Source organism: Triturus cristatus, chromosome 2_2 (assembly GCF_964204655.1).
Source record: "Triturus cristatus chromosome 2_2, aTriCri1.1, whole genome shotgun sequence".
In the NCBI taxonomy this organism is placed as follows: Eukaryota; Metazoa; Chordata; class Amphibia; order Caudata; family Salamandridae; genus Triturus; species Triturus cristatus.
The window spans coordinates 71295023-71309849 of record NC_140582.1 but is presented as its reverse complement, the minus strand read 5'-3'; positions in this window follow the sequence as shown (position 1 = coordinate 71309849).

Here is a 14827-nt window from a genome sequence, read left to right as displayed (position 1 = left end):
CTCGAATGGGGTAGTCACAACAGTAAAGGGCTGTAGGGGGGCCTTAATCTTCCCCCCACTTTTCCCACTTGCCTGGCAAGTCTCACTCGTCCTGCAGTGAGCATCTGCGCTCCTGCGCATCTGGGGCCAATAGAAGTGGGTGACCAGCCTCTCAAAGGTCTTGGTCTGCCCCAGATGTCCAACCAATGGTACATCATGAGCCAACCCCAGTAGGAAGGTCCTGAAGCGCTGGGGTACCACCAGCAGACGGGCTGACCCAGGCTCAGAAAACTTAGGCTCGCTGTAAAGGAGGTCATTCTCCCAATAGATCCAAAGTGACCCTGTCTGATCACCTGCTGCCTGGGCGGCGGCCTATCGCCGCACCCCCTCAAGAGAAGGGCAGGTTCTTCAGGCATGGCGTGCCTCACAACCACTTGAAGAGTTCCTTAGACCCCCCACTCAAAGGGAACCTGAGCCACCTCACACTGGCTCTCTGAGTTGTCTGCTGACATTACAGGACTGAACGCATGGGGGACAATCTGCTCTTTGGACACCAACCTGGAGCTGACAGCAGTCACACAAGCTCCTGTGTACCTCAGAGCTTCCACCCAATGGCCATTGATGGTCAACCACTGCCGGTACTTCTTAGTGTTATTGGGCAGTGTGGGGTTAGGGACCTTCTCAAAGTCTCCTAGCGAGACAAGGGTCAACTCTACGGGATCCCACCCACCTTGGACCTCCATCTCCTCCCCCCCAGGGCTACACTGGCAATCTGGCATGATGGTGCCCGGGGTGGTGCACGAGGGGGTGCATTGGGGTCCCTCTGGGGACACTGGGCATCATAATACCGGTGGCCCACTTGACCACACTTGAAACAAGTAAGCGGTTCCCTCTGAACAGGCCTACCTGTAGGGGACACTGGCTTCTTCTCAGGGGGAGGCTGTGACACCACTGCTTGGTTCCCTGGGGAATTACTTTGGGGCCGTTTCTGGAACTCCCTCGGCTTACCCTTGTCCCCCACCCTTCTCTGCTGGGGACCCTGCCCACCTCTGGTAAAGTCTCCCACAAAACCTTTGCGGACCAGGGTGCTCACCCAGCGGTATGTCTCCTCAGCAAGCTTCCCAGGGTTAGTCAGCATGCTATCAATCAAGTGCTGGCGAAGATCTGAAAAACAGTTACTAGAAAAATGCTCCCATGGAAAAAAATTGTATAACTGCTCAAAATTTTCCACTTTGCTACCTTTCACCCAGCGATCCATTGCTCTGCAGAAATAAGACACATATAAACCCATGTGGTACCCTCTAACTTCTTACAGGTTCTAAACATCTGCCTGTACATTTCTGGGGTCAAACCATAACCGGTCATCAAAGCTTCCTTCATATGGGCATACACCATCCTGCTCTCCTCAGGCAGGTCCAACAGGGTATCCCTACCATCACTCACAAAGCGTCCCGCGAACCCCGCTCCCCAATCCTTCTCATGGACCAGGTGGGACACCATTGCTATCTCATATGCGGCAAACCATTGCCCAATATCCTCACTCATGTGAAAATCCTTAATAACATGTTTAGGAATATAAACTCTACTCTCAGGAGTTCCTAAAGGTATGCTGCCACCAGAGGGGGAGACCAGGACACTCCTCGCCCTGATCTCTATCTCCCTCAACATTCTCTCATGCTCCATTTTCATTTTCTCAAGTTCAATTGACAATCGATTATTCTCAATGTCTAACTTCTGACCTTCCAATTTAGCCATCTCCAAACTATGCCTCTTATCTCTCTCCCTGTCCTCCAGCTCTTCTGGGGTCAGGCTCCTTTGGGATACACTAGTACCTGGATTGGAGGGTGTCTTATCCCCACCCCCCTCTACTGCATCGTCCGGCTGCCCTCCAGCGTTCTCTTCCTCATCCCTGGCGGACTCTCTCGCTTCCCACCAGGCCTTTAATGCCTGCTGGTACTCCTCCTTCCTAGAGATGCCTATCACAGGGACTGCGAATTGCTTACAAATTACTTCAGCTGTCTGGCAGTATAGGAATCTAATCTTTCCTCCTCAAAGGTGAGATCCTCCGAAGCATTGGAGATTGGCCTTCCTCTTCTAGCAGTACTCATGGCTGCTATCAACAATTCACTACTACGACAACCAACCAAACAATAAAAAAGAAATTTGTGGCTGCGCATGGTCTACACTCACCAGTGGTGTTTACCAGTTATTGTACGTGGATCATAAAGGTAAGTCCTGATCCTCACCGCTAACCGCCAATGTTAGAAATGGTTGGTCTCAAGTTGGCACTGGCTGGTACCACTGTCCAAATAGGGACCCTTCTTCCTAAGTCAGGGCAAGTGGGTCACCCCCTTTGACAACCCCTGCTCAACCCTGTGGTAACATAGCACGAGCAGTTAGGCCTATCTCAGAGGCAGTGTGTGAAACGTTATGGCCACGTACAATAAGGCAGTAATGACACCACAAAAGGACACAACTCAGGTAGATATAGAAAAATAATATCTTTAACTCACAGTTTAACTGAAAACTCTCAAAGCGTTTCAACAACTACAATTCACATCAACCCGTAGGGACTCAAAGAGACAACAATGTATTCACCCAAAGCGTGACACTGACTGAGTTCAGGGCCGCGGCCTACGCGACCCGTTGTGCACCAGATACCCGTCATTGGAAGGGAATACAGCACGCAGCTTCTGGAAGAAGTGGAGATGGTGACAGGCGGACTCCCAGTGACCACAAGTATTGGGGGCTGAGGTCTGCAGCGTGCACTCACAGTGGTTCGGGCACTCATGGACAGGCGGGTGCGCAGTGGCAGCAGCGCACAACTGCGGCGGCCCAGGCTGGCGGTGGCGATGACTCTCGCCGTGCAGGTCCGTGGTGGGCTCCCAGTGGCAGCAGCTCTCTCTTAGCTGCGGCGGCCCACAGGACAAATCCCAAAGATACAAAGTTGTCAATGGTGCGGGAGCTCAGTGGCCACAGCTCCCTCTTAGCTGCAGCGGCCCGTGAGGCAAATTATCTGGATGCAAAAATAGCACAGGGTGTGGGCACTCAGTGGCTACAGCTCTCTCTGGACTGTAGCGGCCCATGGGACAAATCACGATGATGCACAGTAGCAAAGGGTGTGGGCACTCAGAGGCTACAGCTCTCTCTTGGCTGCAGCGGCCCACGGGACAAATTACGATGATGCACAGTAGCAAAGGGTGTGGGCACTCAGCGGCTACAGCTCTCTCTTGGCTGTGGCAGCCCGAGGGACAAATCACGATGATGCACAGTAGCTAAAGGTGTGGGCACTCAGCGGCTACAGCTCTCTTTAGGCTGCGGTGGCCCACGGGACAAAACACAATGAGGCAAAGTGGCAAAGGGTGCGGGCACTCAGCGGCAGCAGCTCTATCTCAGCTGCGGCGGTCCACACGACAAAGGATGGTCTCGACCAGGCGGGCACCACGGTGGACGCTCAGTGGCCACAGCTCTCTCTCAACTGCAGCGGACCACGCAGATTCAGCGGAAGGTCCGAAGGTGCAGATTCAGGTGGGCACTTGAAGATAAAGATTTAGGCGGGCTCCCAGCGGCGGCAGCTTTCTTCTTAGCTGCAGCGGCCCACACAGGTTTTCCAAGAAGGTTCAAAGGGTCAGAGTCAGGCGGGCGCTCAGCGGCGGCAGCTCTCTCGTAGCTGCAGAGGCCCGCACAGGTTCAGCAAAAGTTTAGAAAGTCTCAATTCCGATTCAGGCGGGCTCTCAGCGGCGGCAGCTCTCTCTTAGCTGCAGTGGCCCACACAGGTTTAGCAAAAGTTCAGAAGTGCCCAGTCCGCGGTCCTCACAGTAGAACTAGAGGCTCCAGATTACTCGACAGAGGCCTCATCTACAAGCAGAACTCCTCGCACAGGAATTCCGACGGCTGATGGGGTGAAGTCTAATGTCCCTGAGACTTCTGCAGGAGGCACTCTCAATTTAGGCCCTCAGGTAGTTTCTTTGGCATGTTTGATGAGAGTTGCAAAGTCCTTTCCTCTGTTCACTCGGACAGAGTTTCGTCTTGACATCTAGAAGGAACACACCTGGACAAGGTTCCAGCGCAGCGTTTTATACCTAAAAAGTCTTTGTTCTCTAAAGTCACAAATCACTCGTTCCAGTTAGAACCAGTTTGGTGGGGTTGGGGAGCACCTGGTTTACGAGGCGACATCCTGCCCTTTCAGAATGAGGGGGTCTGCTATCAGACACCCAGTGGGAGGTGGAGCCATCATTCACCTTGCCAGGCACGGCCCTGCTCGGATCAAAGAGTCACCCCTCCCCATGTTCTGAATACTGATCTTTCTCTCCAGCCAGATCTGACCCAGCTGGCCCTGCTGCTCAAAAACCAGACTGCCAATACACATACTCACAACAGCCTACAGTAAAGCGTAGGCAAGAAACTACCATGGTTTCAGGAAAGGTATTTCAAAACATGTAATATATAAATGGTCCTTACTAGAAGTTACCCCTCAATGTCCTGAGCATATACATATCAAACTCGAGGCTCCTATCAGGTTCCTAGGGCCAGATAGGATGATAGAAAGCAATCTTTAACCGGACCATCCTACCCTATGAGAATGGATCGTTTCGCAGTAGCGACAGTGAAATGGAGGGTAACTCACTATTGAAACAGGCTACACCGATGTAGGTATTATAGTTATCCTTATTCATACAGTCATTTATATACAGGGAGCACTCGCGCTGTGGCGCTGAGTAGCAGTAGCACGGCGCCCAGAACATCTAAATCCAGCCAATATAAAAGATGGGGAGAGTAGAGAGGAAGGGAGACCCACGTCAATGATGCCATGTCTAACATCGGCTTTTCTGTTAAATGAGATAAGGGACCCAGACCCTGCATGAAGCTTCTGTCGATGCGGTTTGGAGCACGGCAGCTGCCAGCTACAAAAAAGACTGTGTATTACTTTCTTTTTTTCCCGTACGTTATACTGGCTTTTAGTCAGACCTCCTCATCCGCGGATCTATTGTGTCATATCAAACACATTCTCTTCTGCCCTCCAAAGCATTCATAGCTCTAGGCTAACTTCACTGTGAGTGATGACATTCTACTTTTTCACAAGGAGTACATCCATACACAAAGTATTTTCCTTTAGTTCCAGGGACTACTATGGGACTGTGGGCTTTTTGAGACCAAAACAATATTTTATGCTTTAGACTTGTTTTTTTACCTTGGTGAGTGCCTGGCATCTCCTCCCACAAAAAATGTTTTACAAAAACCATAAAAAAATACAAGCGTGGACAAAGCCTAAAAGCTAGTGGCGAACACCAGACTTATTGGCTTTTTCAATGCTTGTTTGAATGTGGTTATTGCTTATTTAAATTGTGTGCTCACAGGCTCGTTCTTTGGGGTCTCACCTTCTAAATATGCTATCAGCGGGGAGATCTTCATTGTGAGGAGTCTCGCTAGAAATTGGTAGTTTGCAGGAATCAGGTGCTTGAGAAGAGCCAAGACCGAGGTTCCCCTTTTAACATCTCAGCGGGGATAAGAAGAAATGACCTGAAAACCCACAACAAATTATTCAGAAAGTGATTATTTCATCAGGTCTTACTCTCTGGCCTTTAAAGCATTGGCAAATGCTACCTTGTTTTCTATACAGTCCACATTTTGGCTGTTTCTGTACAATGTAAGGAGTATGTCGTACTGATTACCAATTGACTGGAAATAAAACCATCAAATTCAGTAGGACAAAAGCTGAGTTGAATTCAAGATCTCCATGGGCAGGTTGTATAGAAATGCCAGCAGAGTACTTGGAAAGAGGGATCTGGTGGAATATGGTGAGGGTGGAATATGATACTCACTAGTAGTCTGATGAACAGGCTGTGCATTGGAAGGCCTTTAGCTGTGTAGATACAAAAGAAAGAAGCTGTGTCATGCTCAGTTCATAGAATACTGAGTAACACTTGCCAAAGGAAGCCCTATGGCTGAGACACACACGTATGACACATAGTAATACCTGCAAAGAAGAGGGTGGGGTGATGGGTGAAATTTCAATGATGCTCTAGAGGTCATAAGGATGCTTTGAGATCACTGAAGATACTGGCAAATGCAGTCCTACCACTAAGGGTGCTGCCAGTAGTCTGAAGTGCCTCAGTGGCCTGTGATACAACGCTCCTCCTCCCTCCCCCAGTGGTTTCTGTCAGGAATGACAGCTGCAGGAGGAGCTACCTAAGCTGTCCATCTTTAGCTGTAATTGAGTGGCAAAAAGACTCTAGTGGGATAAGAGAGGACGCCACAGGAGCCGTGGACGTGCTTTACATCCTGAATGGACGTTGTCATTCTGTGACAGCGGATACCCAGAAGAAAATAGGACTCCAGAACATGTTCTTGAATATCCATTTTCTAAAAATGTTAACGACCTGGGAGGTAGGCAACATAGGGGCACATAATGCCTGTTCTTTTCTGCTCAGGAATTCTAACACTGGTGACAAAGAAATGGACTATGATACCATCTGCCCAGGTCACTTGCACTTCAGCAACACATCCAATTGAAAATTGAGTGAGGAGAGACTGGAAATGCAGTCTGCAATTACAGGTACTCACCCCCAGATGCAAATATTCCTCCGAACCTTGGAGTCAGTCAAAATAATTATTTTCATTTACTCTCACTGAGCAGGCATCCATAAGTCAAGAGAGGGCCAATAACTAGCATTTTAGTCTGGATCTGAAGTCTGAAATGTTGAACCAGAAACATTGCAGAGAAAATAATAATGGCTAAAAGTAATTCCATGGAGAAATAAAATACATCCCTGTTGCGGTCGACAAAATTAAACATGTATAAATAGGTACCATACCCAGAAGGATGTGATCAGCATACCAGACAGATGTAACTCCATGGAGAGCAAGAGCACTCAAAGGTTTGAAGAGGAGCATTAGAGGCCCGAGTAGCCTCATGGAGTGTGGAAACCTGGGAGAGTTAGTACATTGCATTTAGGGGTTGAGAGCATTAACCAGACGAAGTACTGAAACCAACAGGAAAGTCACTCTATGGCTGGAAAACGGCAAAAAGTATTTAGGGAGCAGCAACATTGGCACAGGTATATATATCTCTAAAAGGAGAGCAAAAACTGTTGTTTGATAGAAGGACACCCATATACTATAGTAAATTAACCAAAACTCCTGAGCTAATGAACTGTTTTTTCACCTCATGCCAGATCATGACTATGTAAGAGGTGATCTGGGGAGCAGAGGAGAAAGCATTAACCACCTTCAATGATCGATCCCACAGTATCAATGAGTAGGATGCATAAGACTCACCACATTCTTGAAAATTGATGCTTGCTCTTTTATCCACAACAAGTAGCATCTGGCACAGAGCTGGCACAGATGAAGTATAGTCCTCTTCCGGCATGTAGCTCAAAATCTCTTCCCAAACTTCCTGCAAGAAAGAGCAACAAAAGCGTTATTTTTATCATTAGCATTTAGTAAGGCTGTGTTCCCACAGATAAACAGTCGTTGTCAGTGGGTGGGTTTTTGGCACCTTAGGTCATGTGTCACTTTGAATGTCCACCTCTCCTGAAGATGGGGCTACATTTAATTCTTCTCCTTTCCTATACCATTCCTTGGTGATGGTATCCAAGGCAGATGCCTAGTACTACACTGATGTAGCACCAACCCTATTTAATGCTACAATCTGTGGTTCTGCATCCAAGCAGAATAAACCCATTATTTGCAGAGAATGTGTGCAACATTTACCCTCCAAAATCTCTGCAAGTGAGCTGAACTTTGCAAATGATCTAATTATCTGCTGTTATCTTCATAGACTTATCTTTATGAATGTTCCAGAGTATGCAAAGCCATTGCTGGGCTGGGAATGCAAGACCCTGTTGATATGAAATATTGGTGCCTGATTTAACACATGGGGCAGGTAGCAAATATTAGATGCAAATTGAGGAGCAATGTTTTGCAAAATGACTGATGTACCATTCAGTCTCATTTCAAACTGGCTATTTATAATGAGATGCAAAACCTCCTGCCTCATTAAAATTAATGCGGTAGGATTTGATTAGCAATCTTCTAAGAATGCTGCAAACGCTGGGAATGAGGACTGCATGTGGCAGCCGACCTTCATCCCAGCAGCAGAGGACACAGCCTTTACATTGAGTCTTGAACCACGCTGTGCCTTAACAACGTGGTCCAAACCACAAATGCATCTTAACAATGCATTCCTTCACCACGCAAGTTATTACAATGATTTGCCTTTAGGAAAGCATTGTTGGACTAATGTTGGACTTTAAATCCAACACTTTCCCTACTGTTGCGCAGACTGGAGTTGGAATACTAAATTGTACTATTCCAAAGTCCAGCGCTTTCCCTAAGGCAAGTCATCGTAACGACTTGTGTGGTAAAGCAATGCATTTAAACATGCATTTGTGGTTAAGACCACGTGGTTAAGGCAGGACTGATAAATGCCTGCATGGTTCTCACAGACAACACTACAGCAGAGGGAGCTTTACTAAAACATGCTTGGATGTGAGGTGGAGGATAATGAACATCACCTGGGAATTCAGGAGCCTTTGGACATTCTGCAACATTTATATTTTCTACACTCCTAGTTAAATGACCCACCTTGTTTCACATCCTTCTCACTTACCTCATCAGTATTTCTATGGCATAATGCAATTTTATTGAGGAGCTGAGAGATTTGGATGCGGATGGTCTCTTCCTCAACATTTGATTTATGATCTGTGTGACTAGCACGCTGTAAAATATGGAAGAACAAGAGAAGTAAAGCAACATGTATTTTCCCATAATTCTCACTATGTTTTCTCTCCTCATGGAGGAACAGGAGATTAAAGAGTCAAAACATTACAACTTTCTAATCAAGGTTGTAAGCACAAAAAGACTCTCTTGGCTTAAATTCAAATGTGAAAGCAAAACCAATAGCCTCAAAAATGTAAATAAAAATGTATAAATGAGTGTATGCTCTCATGCTCCGCTCTGTAGAGTACAAATTATGCAGTCATTTGGAGGGGAGGGGTATTGCACTCATATACTGCCAAAATAACGGTGGACTCACAACACAGATTGGGCCACCACATGCACCCTCCCCCGACCAGTTAATAGGGAAGTATGTGCTACATTATGGGACTTCTTGCTCTCAATAAGGACAAAAGAATACCATGAGCTCCATTTTTGGGAAGCAGTGTTGATATGAAATACTGATTTGACGTATGTTTATGCTACTTTGTTCACGATTTGGTAGTTTGCCCTGTCAGGCATTTTAATGGTAAAGCTGGGTATGTAACAGAAAGGAACCCACTGGCTAATGCAGTGAAAATCACAGCATTTCAGTGCAGTGGCTGAATGCCCATGTGCCTTGCCAAATCACCCCAGACATTTCCCAGTTAGCCCCAGTAAAGTCTAATGGTCAGTAGGCTCCAACAGGGTAGTTTGTGTGGTAGGCCTCTGCACTGCCTGTGAGCACTGCTGTTGAGACCTGTGTGGAGCCAGTGCCATTCGCATAGTGTCTGAGCATTTTATTTCAGTGCATTCAAGCCAGTTAACATGTGCATCAGGTTAGCTAAGATGTGATCTATGTGTTCAATCATAATTGTTACAGTGCGATGCAACATAAGGAGATGCATCTGAATTATCCCCGGCATCAGGCCTGTGGTAAAAAACTATGGACAGAGTCTGGCTTATCTACTAGTTGTGCTTAATGTGAACCCAAGAGTACGACTAAGCATGTACTGCAGACACACTGGATTATGGCTTAGCCACATGAAGATGGATACCAGATGTCATCAGTGTTACCCAATCCCCACACATACTAGGAGCATGGACTTGAGCAATGCATCTTGGTACAACTACTCTCTAACATGGGTGCTTTGGCCAAGCTTGAGGAAGTCCTACCTGCTTAAAGTGATCAAGAAGGTCATGGCATGTTTGCTGTATGGAGGGATTGGTGAGACAATAAGTCACTGTGGCCTACTCTCCCAGACACACTGGCAAAGGCAAGTATTCTGCAGCCTTCAGACAACATGCTACCTCCCATTGCCTATGCTGCCACAGCATCGCCTGCAGCCCCACAAGCACTGGTGAAGGGCACTGATCCAACACCCATTCCTGGCCCCTAGTCAAATGACAGGTGTTTCCTCCAGCTACTACAGATAGGATCAACATGTAAGTGCCCTTAGGACTTGAGACGGTCCAAGAAAAGAGAAGAGGCTGAAGAAGAGCCCAATACAAAATCACACCTGAGACCTGTGGAAGAGGAGGGTAAAGAAGGAGAAAGAGAATAACTGAAGGATATTATCAGACCACTTTCTGATACTCATTGCTCACAACAGGGGATGATTTTGCACACCATAAGAGCAAGATGAAAGCCACAAAATGGTCAGAAGTGCCACAGTCCTACTCAAACCGGCTGCAATGACTAAAATTTGGGGACACAGACTCCACTTGCATTTGACATCACTAACTTGGACCCCACAGTAATAAGGGTACACTGTGTTAAACATTTTGCAATAATGGAAAAAACATAGATAAGGTATACTGTCAAAGTGAAAGCTACAAATAAATTTACTTAAGAGCACTTGGATGGTTTAGTTCATGTAATGGGCGTCCTGAAAGAACAAGACATGAAGAAAAGGCATGCACAGTGTTGGCACTGATGGTCAGCAGTTGAATTTCAGGGGCAAATGTAAGCAGATAGATGGAGCAAGGGAGACATTTAAACCAAGGAAGGGAGAAAGACGCTCTGGAGTGGAAGTGGGGGTATATTCGACTTAAATAGAGAACATGGAATGTCAAAGTGGGCCTATGGGAACTAAATAGAGGGACACAAGGTCTATATTCCACCACCAGGGGCAAATATGGGACACTGCAGATCTATATATATGGCATGGGAGCTACATTGGGGTACAAGGAGTCTAAAAGGTCCCCTCATTTATTTTGGACTCACTACAGTTGCTTTTCCCTAACACACTCACCTACACAAATATGTACATCTGCCACTTACTTGCTCTTTGGTGAGGAGGTTGTTTTTTTTAAGCACAGATTCAATCACAGCTCTTCTGTTCATATCATAATAACCTTTGGCTGTAAAACTGGAAATTAAACTTAAAGTAGCAAGAATAACCTAGAAAAAATGGTAAGCATGTTTCGTGAGAAACCCTTTTGGCATATAAATAGGATCAAATCCCACATTCTGGTGAGGGAGCAGCAAGGGAGTGTGAGGAAACCATACAATCTCTCCTTCCCTTTTGTTCACAGAGGAGAGAGATATACATTTTTTTATGTGTACCTTTGAAACAATATTGGAAAAGAGTTATTAAGAAAGCCTGAGAATGAAACTAGAGTCAATTTAATTAAACTGTTTTTACAGAGTGTCTGACCAAAGTGTGATTGAGGGAATAATCAAACGTTCCAGGTAGACTACACCTTCTATAGGTGCCTGGGACTTGGTAAAAGATTGCAAAACATTGCAAAATATGTCTAGGTAGGTTGCAACCAACAAAGAACCTCTCAGGACCTTGTATTGATTACAAAAACGCAAATGAGAATGAAAAATAGGCTGTGTATTCCACTACTGTGAAAAATGAAAACAACCTAAAGTAGTCAGTGCTTATTTTGTGCTGGTGATTTCCGGTGCTTAGCACTGTCACTTACTTTTCAGGGACGGGTCTACAAGCATCTGCACGACTGCACGTCGTCACATATGATGACATGATGTTATAATTACCAATACTAACTCAGTGAATCGGAGTCGGCGCAGAGTGTTGTTCTGGGTCTCCTGAGTTCCAGTGTGCTTCGGTTGAGTGTGAATGTGAGCCGGAGGAAAGTGATTACTGCACTCATTAATCATATAATGATACTGATGTGATGGCATCATGGCGGGGTCACGCGGCCCTTAGTTCAGTGGACTGTTGCCGGTGGTGGGCAGGAGCAGTACAGGGAGGGAGTCAGACACTGATTGGGTTGGATTTGGTTGTGTGCGCTGCACGCAGATTTCTTTCCGCTTGCCACCCCCGGCTCACCCACACCGCATTAGTTATCAGCCCGACCACGTTGAGAGCAGGCAGCGGCACCAGGCGGCCTATCAGGTAATAAAGGAAGTGCCCCGCAGCCCAGGCAGACAACGAGTGTAACCGTAAGTACTAAGCAGTCAGACATCATGCCACGCCACATGCAACATGCCCAGTGGTGCTGTTTCGGGCACCGGGGTAGCTCCGGTTCCATCCACAAGATTCGATGATGCACTGTTCCGGGCCCTGCCCCGGCTCATGGTACACATTTATTTAATACATCATTATATCACAATAGGGCCGGCAGGCCGGCAGGCCGGCGGTCGGCGGCCGGGGCTAAGTTGTTAAAGAAGGGAAGGCCCTGCCCGTTGAAGTATCCTCACAAGTTTCAAATTTGATGATGCATGCTCCTGCCTGGGCTCAGCCGGCTTGGCCTAGTAGCGGCCGCCGGCCGTGCGTACACAATATAGACCCCGGCCAACGGTACGCATTAATATATCACAATAGGGCCAACGCCGGGCAGTGTTAATGTTAAAGTCCTCGCCCAGCCCCCGCCTTTGAACTTAAACAGTTTACTGCTTAACAGTGGCTTAGTGGCTATCTGGGTCGGAGCCGGCACTGAGTGTTGTTCTGGCCTGGGTCTCCCGAGTCCCTGTATGTTTCGGTTGAGTGAGAATGTGAGCCTGTCACCAGAGCAAAGATTACTGCCATTCATTGATCATTCATTGATCATTTGATTGTATGTGATGGATGGCATCATGGCGGCGCTGCAGCCCTTAGTTCAGTGGACTGTTGCTAGTGGTGGGCGAAAGTCAGACACTGATTGGAGTGGATTTGGTTGTGCGCGCTGCGTGCAGATTTTTTTCCGCTTGCCACGCCCTGGCACATCCGCACCCCACGAGTTATCGGCCCGACCACGTTGAGGGCAGGGTAGCAGCACCAGGAGGCCAATCAGTTAATAAAGGCAGTGCCCCGCAGCCCTAGCCAACACGAGTGTAACCGTAAGTGCTAAGCAGTCAGACATCATGCCATGCCACATGCCCATTGCCAAACCAACGCAACCCATTTTTTTTTTTCAGCGTGGTGGTGTGTCGGGCACCTGGGGTAGATCCGGCTCCATCCACAAGATTCAATGACGGACTGTTCCTGCCCTGGTCCACAGTGCACATTAATTCAATATATCATTAGTATATCATAATAGGGCCGGCCGGGCGGCCACCGCCGGCTGGGGTTAAGTTGTTAATGCCACTAAGCATGCTGTTGTAGGGGCTGTGCAGCAGGCAACGCGGCGCATGCAGAATTTTTCTGATTGCCACGCCCCAGCACTTCCGAACCCCACGAGCCATCAGCCCGACAACATTGAGGTTGAGGGCAGGCAGGCAGCAGCACCAGGCAGAGTCTATATCATTATCCGGTAATAAATAAAGGCAGTGCCCCGTAGTTTTCTTTGTTTATTTATTTTTAGCAGAGGCTGGCAGAGCTGCATTGTCTACCACAGCAACACCTGGGGCTTAATTAAGTTTATTTATGCCTCTACTTTCTTCACTTTATTATTACTACCAGCCTGGTAGAAATAAAATAAAGTGAAGAAAGAGTACCAGCCGCAGAAGCATGGTAGCAAGAGGGAGGTCGGAGACAGGTGAAGTGCAGAATAACTTAGAAGAGAGTAGGGAGGAAGGGTAGAAAGCAGAGAGAGACAGAGGTAAAGAGGGGTGAGGTCAGATACAGAGAGAGAGATGAAGGAGCAATAGATGGGCAAGGAGAGACGGGAAGATATATAGAAAGACTGGTGTCGACAGTTGAGGGAGTTATAGGTCGGGAAAGACAATCAGAGTTAGAGGTAGATAGAGGGGTGGGGAGAGAGATTTAGTGAGAAAAATAGAAGCAAGTAAGAGAGAGCAAGAATACTGGGGTGGGACTTGGGAGGTGTGGGCCAGATTAATTGCCCACTTTGCCTTGAAGAATCTGTGGGTTACGTATACAACGTTGTGATCCTCATCCTCTCTTCGAATGCAAATGCCACCCGTTTATGAAATTTAAACCCTGGTGGCATCAGCCATGCATGGGTGCATTTGTATTCTGCCAAGAGAAGACTGCAGTGTTGTTTAGTACTAGGCAGCAAACAGCAGTAATTATGTACAAACTTGAACAAAATGTGCATTACTGATTTATAACTTCTAATAGTTTCCAAACGCAAGTAATGCACATAAGGTGATGACATCACATGGCAGTGGTGGCCACAGTTTGTGATTCACACTTGGGAATCTTGCACTGCTGTCACTGCTTCCTTTGAGTCTTGTTGTGTAACTGTTCTTTGCGTTAGGGAAACTTACACTCTTGTTGTCAAAGCTATACCTGTGTTATATGCTGCTGAAGCCAAAATGGTTGACTCTCTGAGGGAGAGGGCCCAGGGGTGCGCACCTGTGCTGGGTGCAAAGAGGTGGAGCACATGTACAAATATGGGTAGTTTTCCCTCCCACACATAGCTGTGTGTACAGGTGGCTGTGTGCATGTTGCCTGTGTGTGTTGGTTTGTGTATGGCTCGGGTGCTTTGAAGCTGAAAGTTGAAAGAGGGCATCGGAGAGAATCATATAAGTATCAGATATTGCCCCCATTTGTGCAACGAGATTGTCAGAATCATATGTTTTGAGCTGAATCCTCACCCTTTAATAAAGCATCCGCTACATTATGCTCCCAAACAGGGCATTACGTTACACGTCCGTGATTGTTCAACACCTTTGAGCGATTTTTGTAATTTTTAACACAAGGTTATGGTGAAAATGTACTCTATTTTACTCCAGAGAAAAAAAAATTCTCTGGTGTGGCCTGCAACAAAACTGGAGGCCTAAATATCTATG